This window comes from Dermacentor silvarum, chromosome 4 (assembly GCF_013339745.2).
Source record: "Dermacentor silvarum isolate Dsil-2018 chromosome 4, BIME_Dsil_1.4, whole genome shotgun sequence".
Taxonomy (NCBI): domain Eukaryota; kingdom Metazoa; phylum Arthropoda; class Arachnida; order Ixodida; family Ixodidae; genus Dermacentor; species Dermacentor silvarum.
Genome location: NC_051157.2, coordinates 72,137,983 through 72,153,505, shown reverse-complemented (window position 1 = coordinate 72,153,505; position 15,523 = coordinate 72,137,983).

Sequence of the window (15,523 nt, the reverse complement as noted above, 5' to 3'; positions counted from 1 at the left end):
TGATGAGTTATTCGAGGTGTCCGCCCTAAAGGACCCTAATAAAGTTTTTTATCCATCCATTCATCCGCAGTGTCCTCGACAAGGAAAGCGAGTTACCTAGTATGATTGTGTAAATAGGGAGCCAATGAAGCGTGATGTGCAGGTAAAATTCAGAGTACCTGGGTCAGTTACTGTGGAAAATTATAACTAATGTGAAAATGTGTGAATGAAGCCTTTGATAAAAATTACTTAAGGAGGGGCTCTAAAATGTTACATATTTTTATGCGGCAATATTGCAAGCGGTTGAGGCATATATGCTGGTAACGTGCTAATGTTTGTCGTCTAATAACAGGCAATTTAAGTGTTTAGTCCAAACGCTTGCAGGAAACAGCTTTGCGGAACAACTTACGGTGATTCTAGCAAGGTGGCATAATTCTGCTGTCTTTTGTCCTATAATAGCAACTGAGAAATACGGTTATTAAGCACCGCATGTTGGTAGTTATAGCAACATCAAGCTGCTACATCGCAGCCTTCAGCTCTACATAAGATCATAAAATCACACGAAGAGATAAAGAAAGTGCAATTTATTTCATCAACTCTTGACTTCATTACTTGTGGCACGAACCAGTCTGAAATTGCGCTTTGGAAATCATACTGTGCCGCTTCCGAACGCATTGACAATTTAATACCGTATTTGACCCTAGGGAAGCACAATAAACAAAATTATTTCACCCAACCTTCTTTAATTTTTACTCTTCTGGGAAAACACACCAGACACACGCGGACTCCATCTCCTCTCTTGTGGAATGTGACTGTTGTAATCTTACAGTCCTACAAGACCACAGTGACAACCCCTTTGGTACGCGTTACAGCACTGACGCAGTCCCGCCCCAGAGAAAGCTAGCATGGTAGCTACAGCTAGACATCCGCGGACAAAAGGTATGTAGAAGGGGACACAATACGGCGCTGTCCGCGTCTGTCGCGCTGTATATAGCTAACATGAAGCTTCTCCAACACGCCCAATTTTCCATCTTATAGAAAGCTATTTCATGATTTGGCCGCAGAGAATTGACCTTTTTTGTTATATCTGGGTAAAGAGATTTTGGCGCCTCGTAGAGGCGCTGGCTTAGACCTGACTTTATACTCACCATCGTTCGCAATCACTCGGCCCTGCTATGCCACTTCCCCTGTAACATATTCATGCCGACGTGAAGAAACAGTCAGTGCTATGTAGTGGCGCCTGGCCCTAAATTTACCAATGTGTACTCATTCTTGATTGGGGTGACGGATATAGTGCCGAAAGCAACGCCTGTGGTGGCAAAGAAACAAAAGAAAACTTTTTTGTTCTGTTGCCCGCCCCTAGAAAATGAAAGGCTCAGCCTACGCAGCGCCGTAAACATGTTAGTCTGATGACTTTTTTCGTTGAACAAGATCTCGTGTCCATAGTCTCGTATACCACGGCTGCAGAAGACCGTGAAAGCATTCAGCAATACCTGAAAGCAACCGGTCTGAGCGGCCATCTTTACCACACGGCTGAGAATTTTCGAAACGAAGCTTCTCGGAACCTTCGGGAATTTTCTGACGGTGGCTTCTGGGTGCTGTAATACTTCTGTAATGCCAACGCCAGCTAGCTCTTTGAGATGATCGCTGGGTGTGTTACATTGCATAGAACGGGTGTGCGAGAGTGCAAGCGCCAGTTTTTTTTTTTTTTACACCATAGACTCGGGAATTAAAAGGACAAGTTTGATAGCCTTTGATTAACACTTTACCAATGCTTCGCTTCACATAGATTCCAGGATGAACGTTGGACCTGCACAGTTTTTATTACATTGGCGACTTTATCGCACATCAGCTCAAATTTCCCACCCCTTAATTTTTTCCCAGCCGGGCTCTGTCCTGTTTATCCTCCCGGCCTTTCATTTATTCTTCTTTTCTCTCTCTCTTTGCTTTTTACTTGCATTCTTAGCTCTTATTCAAGCGAAAGTGCTAAAAATTTTTTAGTTTTGTGTTCTTACGGTTTTACATAGGGACACAGCACCACCGCCTTTCAGGGCAACGACCACATAAACACGCCTAATGGGCGTCTACGCGTGGTCGCCAGTTTCTGCCGGCCTTCTTCGCACAATTGTGGCACATCGTGCTCTAAATTAACGAGCCTTGTGGCGCAACTTTCGTGCTCCTCACTCTCGCCATCAGGTTAATTGTGGCTGATCCTAATTCCTCGCCAGAATGCACTGCGACCAATGTCTTTTCTTTACAAACTATCAAAACTACAACAATAACAAGTGGTGCTTGACCCCAATTATGCCCGCTCAAAGTCACACTACATGATTCTGTCTCAGCACTTGTGCTTCGTGTTGCTTTTCACGTAATATCCTAAGAGAATCCTGAGTAGATTATTCTCGCATGCAAGGTCCAAGAAAAGTACGACCCGCCGTGGTTGCTCAGTGGCTATGGTGTTGGGCTGCTGAGCACGAGGTCGCGGGATCGAATCTCGGTCACGGCGGCCGCATTTCGATGGGGGTGAAATGCGAAAACACCCGTGTACTTAGATTTAGGTGCACGTTAAAGAACCCCAGGTGGTCCAAATTTCCGGAGTCCCCTACTACGGCGTGCCTCATAATCAGAACTGGTTTTGGCACGTAAAACCCCATAATTTAATTTTTTTTTAAAATAGAGAGCGCTTCAAGCGATGTATAATAAATTCACAGGCATGCAAGGCGCATTTCGTGTTATACGACTACAATGTCAGCTTTGGTCTACAATGTCACTATACTGTCACTGCACTACACGACTACAATGTCAGCTGGTCGCATCTTTGATCTAAAGGTATCAATATAAAGACGAATCAGTTAGGAAATGCGCTCGAGATTGGGTGTCTAAGTTTAATGTGTAACAGATCACAAGAATTGAAGCTGTGTGATTTATATCTTTTCATGTAAACTAAGTGCACGTTACTGCTGACACAGAAACATGCGATTTTTGGACAAGTGGACGGATCTTTTTCACTGTTTATGTTTACTTATATTTATCAGAATACTTATTATACTTTATCGGTGCCCGTGAAAATTCTAGTAAACATTTCACTTCCTAAGCAGGGCTTAGGCGTGCCTTTGAAACGAAAATGGCCACAGCAGTTGCAGCGGCATAAAGATGTGTTGAGCAAATAAGTTTTGTGTTCAGTACGCGAATACGCTAAGTGGGCCTGCGATGCGGCTTTCATAGCTGTTTCACGGCACCTAACAGGAATTCTACGTGTACTTCCATGAGCCTTTGTCATCAACCGTCTGTGTGAGTTTGTGGCGTCAGCTTGTGTGCCTCTCAGTCATATCACTCACTGTTACTCTTTCAACCGGCCATTTCATCCTGTGACCTATCCATCAGAATCGACGTGCTAGGTCATTAGACGTGCTAGGTCACGCGCTGACTTGTTGACTCATCAATAAATGCGCAAAAAAGATAGCCAACTCACTATTTAAATTTTTGCGCAGATGTTGAGCCATTGCGACACGAGCCGCGTGGTAGGGTGCATACAGCCAGTAATATTTAGTATACTATACGACTTTTGCTCGGATACTTGCCCACTTAGACGAGTAGATTTTCTAACAAGCTCAGAATAAACAATGTGTGCGAGAACGTCCACACATAGTTTTCTAGAAAAATAATGAAGGTTTATTGGTCGACCTTGTGCCCTAAAGAAAAGTGAATAATGACTTGGCTGCGGTGATGAGAGCAAGCGCAGTCGGCGTCCGTTGATCGAATGTCACCGCATTCTCCGGTTCGTTATTAAGGCGAAAGTCTTAGGTGTCTGTGTTGGCGGTGCCCTTGTCGGTGACCTTGGGGAAACTGCACCTTTACGAAAAATGGCCAACGCCGCAATAATTGTTCGGCTTGACGTCACATTTCTCAGAGAGGTTCCTGTAAGCAAAGTAGATTAGTAAATTAGTGGCATTGATAAAAAGTTGGTACATATCGTTCCGGGTGGGAATCGAAGCTGGGCCTCCGGGGTGCTAGACCCGCAAGCTTCCCTAAAGCCACGGTTGCTCTACGGTTCTGGTTTCCTAAAGGTGTGCCTAGTGGGTGCGTGTTTGCACACGTCACGCCGCAGCCTTCTCGCTGGCTAAAGGCGTGGCCTAGTGCATGCACTAACATGCTGCACTTTAGGTACTGCGTTAAGTGTTCATATGTGGCGTTCAGGAGGTCGCCTTAGTGCCACACGTGTACTTCCCATTGCAGCACTGTTATGTCTGGCAAGAAGTCTAGCCTCGATTGTATAACTTCATGCATTACCAATATGCCTTACGAAGAAGTCTAACCCAGATTGTATACCTTCATGTATTACCAAACGTGCGGCAGGCTTTCGCCTTCTTGTGTTACAAGAGTGTAACACCTGCCGAACTTTTTGTACATCCGTCGGCGAACTTTCTCGATGAAGCGCTGGTAATTAAGCATCTTCTAGAAAGTGCTACAATTGTCTCGGATTATGCAGGCTAACCGATATGACGGATCCAGCTATTCTAGAAATGACGAAAGCGTTCAGGACGCAGCCGTTATGTTCTAACGCATCGTTGCGTGAAAAAACAGAGAAGCGATAAGAAAGCGGTACTGTCATAGCCCAGGATAAAAACACGAAATAAACGCACGTGGCAATGCCCCCCTTCCACCCCCCTCGCCCCACCTCCATAAAAGAGCATAATGCCGATGCTGAGAACAAAGCACTGAAGTGAAACAATAAACTTGAAAGCATGCAATGCATAGAAAAAAATCAAGATTGTCCAGGAGTTCTAAGATTTCTTGTCGCACATTCCTTGGAACGACGAGATGGTGCGTGATCACTATCTCTATGCATTTACTGTTTCTGTACACACCGGCAGTATTTGTAGGTGACGAGATAATCTACAATTCCAAGTCGCAATTCCGTCTCTGTAGTGCCAATGTAACAACCTTAGTTTGATCTGTAACAGAAAGGCGACAGGTACCATCAACACAGAGGTTTCTGATCTATAAGTAAGCATCTATAAGTATACGCAAAAGTTCTTATGTTCAGTCCTTGACAGTTGACTAACATGCGCACCGCGTGTAAAATGCGTGAAGAGAACATTAACGTGGTGATAAATGTTCTGCGACGCAGTGTGGGAACAAAATGGGGCTGCTCAACATCCTCATTTTATCGTGCGCACGGTGCAGTCATACGCGCACTGTGCGTATTCTTCCTTGGTCCTAGACAATCTATCCCGCTCCTCAGAGGAAGCTCTTGACTACATTCTGGCCAGAAGTCGGCGTATGTGCTTTGGAGTTCCACGTGCAACGGCAAGTGCTTTAATAGTTCCAGAAGCACGCCAACCTTCTTTTCGGGAATTGAAATGTGTTAAGTGCCGCTGTTGCTTTCGTTTGGCAACGCAGCATGCCTATCACCCGCTTCTTCTTGAATTATTCATAGAAACAGCGCACTTGTAAACGCGACAATATGGCCATTATCCCAAACAATAAGTTTTGGCCCGCAGAAGCTGAGTATCCTCCATGGCTGCTATGAATTCCAGAGGTTTCAACCAAAGTGCCGGGCACCTCTCGTAAGTATGACCTACCGGAAATAGCTGTGAAACAACTGACAGTGTGACATATCTACTTTGACCTACAGGAATAACATTCAGGTTTACGCAGATGGCCCTTGTCAAATTGAAATTTCAACGTCGGTTTTCTACGCACCCTTTACGGGAGAACTTCAAATTATCAAGCGTTCCTAACTATACTACAGCAGAACCTTACGCCATGATTTACGCCATGACATTCACTTGCTCGAAACCGCACTCACTCAAATGGGTCATCCTAAGCGACTCCCAACGTTATTGAGCATTGATTCCACAAGCATGATAAAAATTATCATACTTTATTATATTAAGTACAGAATATATATAAAAAGGCGGTAAACTTGCAACATGTAATTTTATTTCCGTGTATTCCTAGTCACTGGGGCATTACAGGCAACACATACGCAGACAGTTAAGCACACGCGGCGCTCACTGAAAATGATACTCATCTAATACCTCTTTTACACAGCGATCCATTCAACAGTTTACGTCAACTGTACATATGTTTATCGAGAGATAGTTGATTTTTAAAGCGGTGGTCAAAACTCTGTTCTGTTTTAGGTTGGCCCAAAAATGGAGTTAAATATTCCAGTAACGGGCACACGTTCTCTGTAAACAGTAATACACAGATTACGTCTAGGCACTGCGCACACAAAATTTTTTCTTTGTGTGCGCAGTGCTAGTGCATAGAGTAGGATGAGCCAGAATTGGCGGTGGGGTCTTACTCGGAATCATAAGCTGTTCAGCACCTCTTGTTGTACGACACACATGTTCCTACATTGTACCTCTTGTGCCATTGAGGCACGTACCCAATCTGTAGGATTGGTCAAGAAATGGGTACAAATGCAGTGGAACATACCGAATGGCTAAATAAAAAAAAAATTCTTTGAATATAATCCGCTCCTTCATTAATGGGTTGGTGTGGTTACCTATGAGCTGAAATGAGATGTTTATTTATTCGTTTGTTTGTTTGCTTTTTTGTTTGTTAGACTCACCGGCCATAGTCCAGTGCTTATGGCACTACGTGCTGAGTTCGAGGTGCCCTGCTGGTTGTGGTTTCGATTCCCACCGCCGCCGGGCACCCACTGTTTCAAATGGGCACAAGCGCGTACCCCGGCCTAGCGTTCGGCTTTCCTCAGGGGTCATACGCTTGGGAAAGGAGCCTGCGCCCTGAATTTCCGTCGAAATCCTCGTGAGCACAGAAAACAAGGAATGTTTGGGCCGCTCTCATGGCGACCATTTCCCATGTGGCGCCCCAAGCCCATATTGAGGTGGGAACACCTTCGGGTTGAGGACAAACACCCCTTTCCTAGCGTTGAGGTCCCATAATGGCCAAGCACCAGGCCAGGAGCGCGCTTGTACCTATTTTACCGGTAGGTACCCGGCGGCAACACTTGCCTCCCACAGCCGCGGCGGATGCTCTTTAACAAGGCCCTCTATGGTTGGACAAGAGGCGCCCAGAGACAACTCCTGAAATCTCTATTGGGCCCTCTTACGAGATGTGAACCCCCTCGAGAGCCGAGCACCAGGCCAGGGAACATCTCTACCCATTAGAAAAAAAACCGGTGGGTTCCGGGCGGCACCGAGATTTGAACTCGGTACCACCCGCGTACGAGGCGCATGCTGTACCGCTAGGCCACCGCTGTGGTCGCCGCGGCAGGTCCCTGCCGCGGCTGCCGCATTCCAATGGGGCGGAATGCAAATAACGCAAGTGTGACATGCATTGGGTGCACGTTGAAGTATCCCGGTTGGTCGAAATTAATACGAGAGTCCCCTCCCCGACTGCAGGGTGTCTCATAATCGGATAGTGGTTTCGGCACGTAAAACCCAGAATGATCATATTATTTTTTTCCAGCGAAGCTGTCTATGGCTAGGCTTCCGTGGCCTTTTCGTGTCCGTCAACAAATCTGCGTGTGCAAAAACTCAGCTCCCGAATTTGATGCAAAATCGCTTCATTCTATGCAAAAGCTTATACGTCTCATCGCTTGGACGTGTATTTTCAATAGATTAGTTATCAATGGCACCATTTTCAAGATCGTTAGACTCTCAGGTGGATAAGAAGGGTTTCTCAAAGATTTGCTGCTGTGCGACCCGCGTCGGCCATGTGTACGGTCGCACCGCCCTCTCTTTGCCATCTTTCCTAGCGCTGGCGTGCCTAGTTTCCTTCCGTTCTCCCGGCGTGGCGGTCCCGTCGCGCGTGTCTAGTTTCCTCCGGCTCCTCATGGTGGCGGTAGTCTTCCATGCGAATTTATGCCACCGATCAAGACCGCCGATCAAAATAAAAGTGTGTGTGCGTGTGTCTTTCTTCAGGATGACTGCTGTTATCGCTCAAAAGAAATAAAATTTGCTCATAGATTTGATTTAAATTCTTTTGTCACCTCTATGTCTTGTGCTAAACTTCTTCGCGGGTAATATTGGAATGACGCGTGATATTTTATTACGCTTAACAACAGTGCACTTACCCGCACTACTTTTTCGGTAACCATACAGGAGTTATATAAGCATGTCAGCTGGTACTAGTATTCGACGCACATATAAACCTCGTAATACAGTATATCTGCCGAGATACCACCCGATCCAATGGCGTGCCTCGTAATAACAACTTGTTTTGGCACGTAAAGCCCAAGAAGGAACCATCCGATCCAGCAGCAGACAGCAGCAGCAACCTTGCGAAGTGCTAGAGGGCCAACTAAGATAGCTTCAGTTTAATAAAAGTATGAATGCATTTGTTGTGTAAGACGAAATTCGAGAGACATGGAAATTTTCTATGGGAGACAGTTTTGAGTAATAATAAAAGAACCTTGGGGAAGCTTTGAGCAATGATGATTTCGGTTCGCTCCCAGCCGGTATACTGACTTTGCTTTAACGCGAATCTGTAGGTTGCATTGGAAATCAATGCCCCTCAGCGGCGTCAGCATTTTCATGAGCTAGCGATGTGTATTTTTTTTAATTTTGCCCCGCATCTGCTACGTTATTCGTTTCACCTCGGCATGTCACAAAAGGAGGGCATTATCGATTTATTCCCCGCCATTGTGACGCTTAACTTAGCCGGAACGAGGACGAGCTATTTATCTTTGCGGCGCTCTTGTATAACTACTACAGCTCGACCTGCATACGCTGCAAGTGACAGATGTTGAGATGACAGCCAGGCCCGATAAACTTTCCGCCGTGCAACGTAGGCGAAAATAAGGTGTCTGCTGTTTCACAAGGCACGACCAGAGGCGTCCAGTCGGTGGGAAAAGGTCGCTTCGTATGGAAGCCTCAGTTTGCATTTTTTTTTCTGGCTCATTCGGTCTGCACCATGCAGGCGAAGTGTTAAGGGAGACAATAATTCGAGCATCCAAACTTAGTTTTTTTTCAGAGCCCCGTAGTCTATCGGTACATAAGAATACTGTTCACGGCTACGAAACCGCATTCCAACAGCCTTATGTAAACATATCAACCTCTCCAGTGGCGTGTTTAATAAGATACTCGCCAAACCCTGTAATATGTCACTGTGAAATGTTTAACATAGAAATGCTTTGCGCAAAATTCAAAAAGAGCATAGTAAAATTTTAATGATGAAGTACGTCGTTGTAAATATTTTCTATTATATGCCGGAAAGTTCAAGCTTCTTAAGTTTACTCTATTAATATTAAATATATAGGATTGAAAAAACGAAAAGGCAGAGCAACTTAGGGCCCTTATACGCGAATTTTGTCTTCATCTTCTCACGTCAAAGTTCTTTTCTGTACCGACAAGCTCCAAGTTACACTATCTCTTTTTTGGGCGTCTACAGTTTGGTCGGGCCAAAACATGAAATGCGAGTTCAAAGTGAACGTTTTTCTTACATCTCTACTTGAACTTGCTTCAAATAGGATGCTCCTTTTGTTAGCATAATTTTTGTCTTGTTTACATTTATGGTTTTTCTAGAGGTAATTACACGTTTGGGGCATGTGCGCACGTGTTATATATACGAAAGGAGTAGCCTCAGTTTTGTAACTCTGCCATGGGACAGCCAGCTTTAATGTTGCCTAGCTTCCTGCTTGTATAGAGTTGTTAAACAAGAGCAACATTGCTTTACAACAATGCAGGGTACGCGGGTTTAAAGGGTACGAACTATACACTCTCTATGAGATAAAACATAGACACCATATAGTTGGATCTCTTTCGCTCAAATAAATTACTTGCAGTTAATATCAAACTCGCTTTTGCAACTTTTGTTGAACGGCAGTAATTTCCGCACCTACCATGTGAGACTTACGCTTCCCAGAAAGGGCAGGATAACTTTATCAAGCCAATCGCAAGGTTCAAGGACAAACGTAAAAGTATTTATAACGCACGATAAACTAAATAAAAGGCTGCCTTTGTGCCACCTATTATTTCCTGATCCATATAGTCCGTGGAATGCTACACTTGAAGGAGCTGTAAGTTGGGAATGTAAACTTTGTGATGGTTATACAAACCTGCCCGTGCGACTTTTTAAACCGTTGGTATTTCGATTGTGTGTGCTGTTGTGGCCGGGGGCTGAAAGCACATTTTCACTTTCAATACGCCTGCGTTCTCTTTTAGTTTTTCGAATCGAAACAATGTTCTTGTCAAGAAATCGAGGAAGAGGATAAAGTTGAGGAAGAGGAAAAAGAGAGGGATGGTGCAAGCTATACGGGCGGATATAGCCTTTAAGAGGCATGCTGGTTCCACTGGCTCCGCTGGCTTCACTCGAGCGTATGCTTTTACCGTGCAGGCATAAACATGCCAATGTCAGTGTGTAGTGGGACTGTAACAATGTGTCGGCTACTTCCTCCTTAAGCGAAACTGATTTACGAATAAATACGGGCTTAAAGGACTCGCGAACAAGTTGGTTCTCCAAAGCAAATGCGTGTTATTGCTGACACGGCTCGTCTACTTGATGTTACGTTGTGAAAGCGCAAGATATTTGCTTATTTTACTTCAATGAAGTTATCAGAAAGCCTATATGACAGCCAACCAAGCGTTAGTTTGTCGTCGTTTGACTTGAACCGAGGAAAGACGCAAGAAGGAAGCAAGCGAGCTCAGGCCAGTGACAAGTTCTTTGTTTTTTTTTTTTTTTGCCCTCCCTTGCAAGCATCTTTGCGTGTCTTCCCCACGCCTTTATTGCTTGCGCTCCATTGAAACCCACGTACGGGTGGGCACATCATCGCCGTACGTGACTCCCTAAAGCGACGCTTTCCCGCGTTTCTGACGGCCGCCAATTGGCCACATTCGAAGTACCCGGAGAAACTACGAGACTTGCAATGGCATTTCGCCACCGCGCTAAAAGTGAGGCCAGTAACAAGGAAGAAGAAACTGAATAAAAAAAAAATCTACCAGCCCGGCATGCAGTCAGCATCTTTTAGCTTAACGGTGAACAGAATCTACAAAATAAGAAAGAGAGAGAAGGCATCGAAAAATAGATAAAGGAAGAAAGAAAAAGAAGATTGACGCTGCAGGCTTTTTTCGTTCGCTTCTGTAGTTACCATGCGGATCACGTTGGATGACATCACGTCGGTGAAGGCGAAATCGTCTTTCGGCTAGCCGAATGCCATGCAAATAGGAAATAGAGTGCGTTCGGTAACAACACCACCCGTGATGTTCGCTCACATTCGCCTATTTGTGTCAAGCCGTAAACATAGGAACATGGAGAAAGGCGCCCTTACTAGTTTTTCAATGCTCTTGGGTATGCATTTGCCATCATAAAAAAAAAAAACTGTCAGCCCTTCCACTGGGTTGGAGATGGAAGACCAGCAAAACTGTACTATGGTGAGAATATGTGTTTCCAATTATGACTATTAAGTTGTGATGGTGTATTTGGTTATTTGAACTATTAAAGAATGAGAAATATATATGATCAAGTGGTTTTCATTTATTAAGTGACCACAGGGACCATGACCTTATGGTCGGTATCGTACACCGCCATAGGGTGTACGGCAAAAGTTGGCACGTTCTTCATAAACACGTCACCAACGCCGCGCGCGTTCGCCGCCGCCGTCGACAACAGTTGTGCGCGTTGTTTGTGTGACCGCACAGAATCGCTGTCAAAACGCTGGCTACGTGACGGAATGGCTAAACGCCGTTGTCGACACTGTTAGGGGAGAGGCGGGCGAGAGCCCAGAGAGAGAGTCTGCGGCACAGGCGACAGAGGACGGCAGGGCTGCGCGCATGCGCCGCATTGGGAGAGCGGGCACGCGCACGCACAGTCTATGGTGCCTCGATGCCTTCCTCGCCCACCGCTCCCCTTCCACTGGGAAGTCGCGTTTGCTCTCCGCCGTGCATTCGGTCCCCGTGAAAGCGCACGTCCCTCGCCCTCGCGCGCTTTCACTCGCACATACAGCATACGGCCAATGAGAGTTTTTGTTTTCCTATTGCCGGACGCGACCATCGAAGAGTGAGCCCTTAACAGCTTCGCTGTAAAAGTGGGTTATGGCTTACCTGAGTGTGCTTTGGTGCGGCCGTAGTCATCCCATCAGGACCGCGGAACGAATCTCACCTCATTGTCACCCCGCAGTGCCAGCGGACAGCTTATGTGAGGCGACAAGGACTCTGGCAATCATGGTAACGCCTTGACTCGACTGTACAACGATCGACCCAGGTGCCCTTGCCGACAGCGCTGAATTGAAGGGCAGCGGCGCAATTTTATCGAAGCAATAGCTACACTATAATGCTCATCTGCGATTTCGGAGCAATACATACGCAAAATGGGCTCCCAAGATCAGCGTGATTAACAAGGGACCGCATGGAAGGGCGTTTCATGAGTAATTCATTATTTCAGTAACAGCCAAAGAGTGCTACTTAAGCGTGGTGGCTGATGCATTCGAATAGCTGTGATGTCTTTGGTTCGTTGGAGCCTGCGGAGCGTCGAGTGGAAGGCGCGCTTGTTGCTACGGCTCTCAAGGCATCGTAAGAACTCAGAAAATCAATTCTGCGGTGCCAACCACGTGTAATACATTGGTTGTTCCTCGCTAAAAGGATGTAACCGACTATAGGGTATTGGTCATTATTCAGATTGTACGCGGGTTCAAAAAATAAAAAAAATGAAAAGGGAAATTGAACATTGTGAAATGAAAAGGTAGGTCATATAGATTTCAAGTGAATAATAATAAAATTATTACAGTAAAAAAAGATGAGAAAACCAGAAAAAAAAATATGACATGCAATTCTCGTCTCGCAGAGGAAATTGCAGATTTCATCACAAACTATCCTATGGCTAAATCCAGATAAGGCCACTTGTGATAGTTGTCAATATTTTTCTTCTTCTTGTATACAGAGATGAAGCGTGCGCGCCTGTGCCATTGAGTCAGGGAATAAAAATCTGAAAATAGCCACTCAGAAGAAAGCATTCAAGATCGCAGCCTTTCGTTAATAAATGTGTCTCTGCTCGTTGGTCCTTTTGCCCTATTTCAGCCTACAATAGGCCGTAGCATTCGCGAACATCATGCAGATTATGCAGAAATCTGCTGGTGAACCATTATAAAAATCATGTCCCTGGCAACCGTTTGTATAGCGTTGTTCAGGATGATTATAGAGCTAATGCAAGGAACCAAAGAAGCACATATACAGGGAAGTATGCAATGGATCATATAGCGCAATTACGCAGAAGAAAAAGGCAGACAGAACGAGCGACTCCTTTGTTTACGTGCTCTCATGCATTTCTTATCCTCACGCTTTCATCCCATGGCTTTGCAATATGATCAACTTGAAAGGTCAGCCATCACATGAAAGCGCCCGACCCGTATTGCGTGCCTGCACGAAACCATCCGTTCATACAAAGTAGAGTTCTATGCATTATGGACCACAACAAAAGCATGGCCCCCGACTCCACAATTTTCTTCCTTGCTGAATTTATTTCTCAGCCACGAATCTCCATAGCTTTCAGCATTGACCACCTGTTGTTGTCAGCCACACCGCGCTTCGTACGACTCGGAAATTTTCCTGCATTCACGAACAAGCTCAGACGAGTGTGAGTTCCCGACGTCGTCCTGGTCTTGATTTGCGCTAGGTGCATATTTAGTATGAAGTGTGAACGAGGGGAGGCTCGTTGAGCTTCACAATACCGCTTAAATATAATAATCCTGTGCCCACGTGGGCCGTATACCAGGAAGCTGCTCGATGGAACGCTAAGATTATCACGCTACAATATGTTCTTTCCCTGTGGCCTTAAAACGGTACACGTCAAGAAAAACATATCCGCACACAACTGAAAGTCGTGGTCTGTTTCGACCCAACACGCTTCTAAGAACAATAACCTATATGAATAATTGTTGACTTCGTATGTACTCCTTTGAAAATGTATACATATCAACCATAAATATTTTCGTTGCACAGCATTTGCTTTTACTTCAGTGATGATGCTTATCGCGTTATTGTCTCCCTACCTCCAAATATACTCCTAGGAATTCCTTTATTTGAGCGTTTTTTTAACACGTACGTTATTTTGTATGTCATTGTTATTATCTATGTCGAGTTCTAAGTAGCCTGTCCTATTCGTTAAGATGTAGTTGGTTGACGAGCATCAGAGCTTCACGTTTACCGGGGGAAGAAAGGCGATGTGAAACAGTAGGAATCACTTAGTCGCTTGTCGACGGAAGAGTATGAAAAACGACAATGAGTACAGAGATATACCTTCACTGCTCGAGCCGTGGTGTACAACGCGACAGATTTCAGAAATGCCTTCTTGAAACTGTAGCACCACGAAGGTATGCGAGAAGTATGCACGGAGTGCCTAGGAAGAGTGTTTCGCAGTATGCGCCTTCTCGACGTTCTTGTTATCTGGGCCTGATGCCGTAAGTGTGCCGCGGACGGTAAAATCTTTACAATTGAAATAATATACGTTTGAGAAGTTAAACACCCCATAACTTGGTCTTATGAATTCTTCCCAGTGTTTCAGCAGCGTCGCGGTCGTCCTCGATCTCACCTCCGTTTCCAGATATTGGAGCTCCACGCTTGGGCAGCATCCCTAACGACGAATGCCCTAAAGTTGGAAAAAAAGGCCAAAATTTGGTGCTGTAGTGCACCGTAAATGTGTTGCACGTTGTCGTTGTAGAAAGATGTCGAGAAAATGTTGGAACCGATGTGGACAAACTGTAAAGCGGATACGCCGCATAGGCGAAGGTACGTGCGGTCTATCGTTTCAACGGAAACTGAGCGGCGAATGGCGCCTAAAGGTCAGAGCCGTGTGGAGATAAGAGACGGTGCGAGCGAGCGACCAGCGCGGTTGTTGGCAGCGTAGAAGTGCGCCCCCCCCCCCCCCCCCCCGCTCCCTTCGGCGCTGGCTTACCGCTTCCTTGCTTGCGCGTGGGAGAGATAAGAGACTGTGCGGACGAGCGACGAGCGCGGTTGTTGGCAGAGAAGTGCCCCCCCCCCCCCCCCCCCCCCCCCCCCTGCTCCCTCCGGCGCTGGCTTTCCGCTTCCTTGCTTGCGCGTGGGAGATTGAGTGCGTTCGCTCTCCGTGATAGCGCGCGTCCCCGCACGCTTCCGCTGGGCCATACGGCGCGCGGCGAAGATTTTATCTATACGGAACCTCACGGCGACGGCGACGGCGACGACGACGGCGACGGCGACGGCGACGGCGACGCCGACGGCAGAAATCCGGTTGAAGTGTCCATAAAGTAAAGCATCATCGTCATATTCGCCCCCCCAAAAAAAAAGCCTACAACAAAACGAAAACAATTCCATTGAGGTGGCGACAGATTTGTCAAGAGAGATAAAATTAGCAGAAACGGCTCTGAAAGGAAGCACTTGGGAAATCCTAAAGACATCGCTAACAGCACTATTACGTGCCGTGCCTTCCGACGCCCAACTGTTTCAGCAAGAGAAGGTCTTAGGAGCAGCGTGTAGGTGCCGGCTATGACGTAGTTAAGGTTTTTGTATCATTCTACCAGAACAGGGAGTGAGGCATCTAATTTCGAGAACTTTTCCTTGTACTTGCTCTAGTGCGCTAATGTTTTAACTTTCCTTCTCGA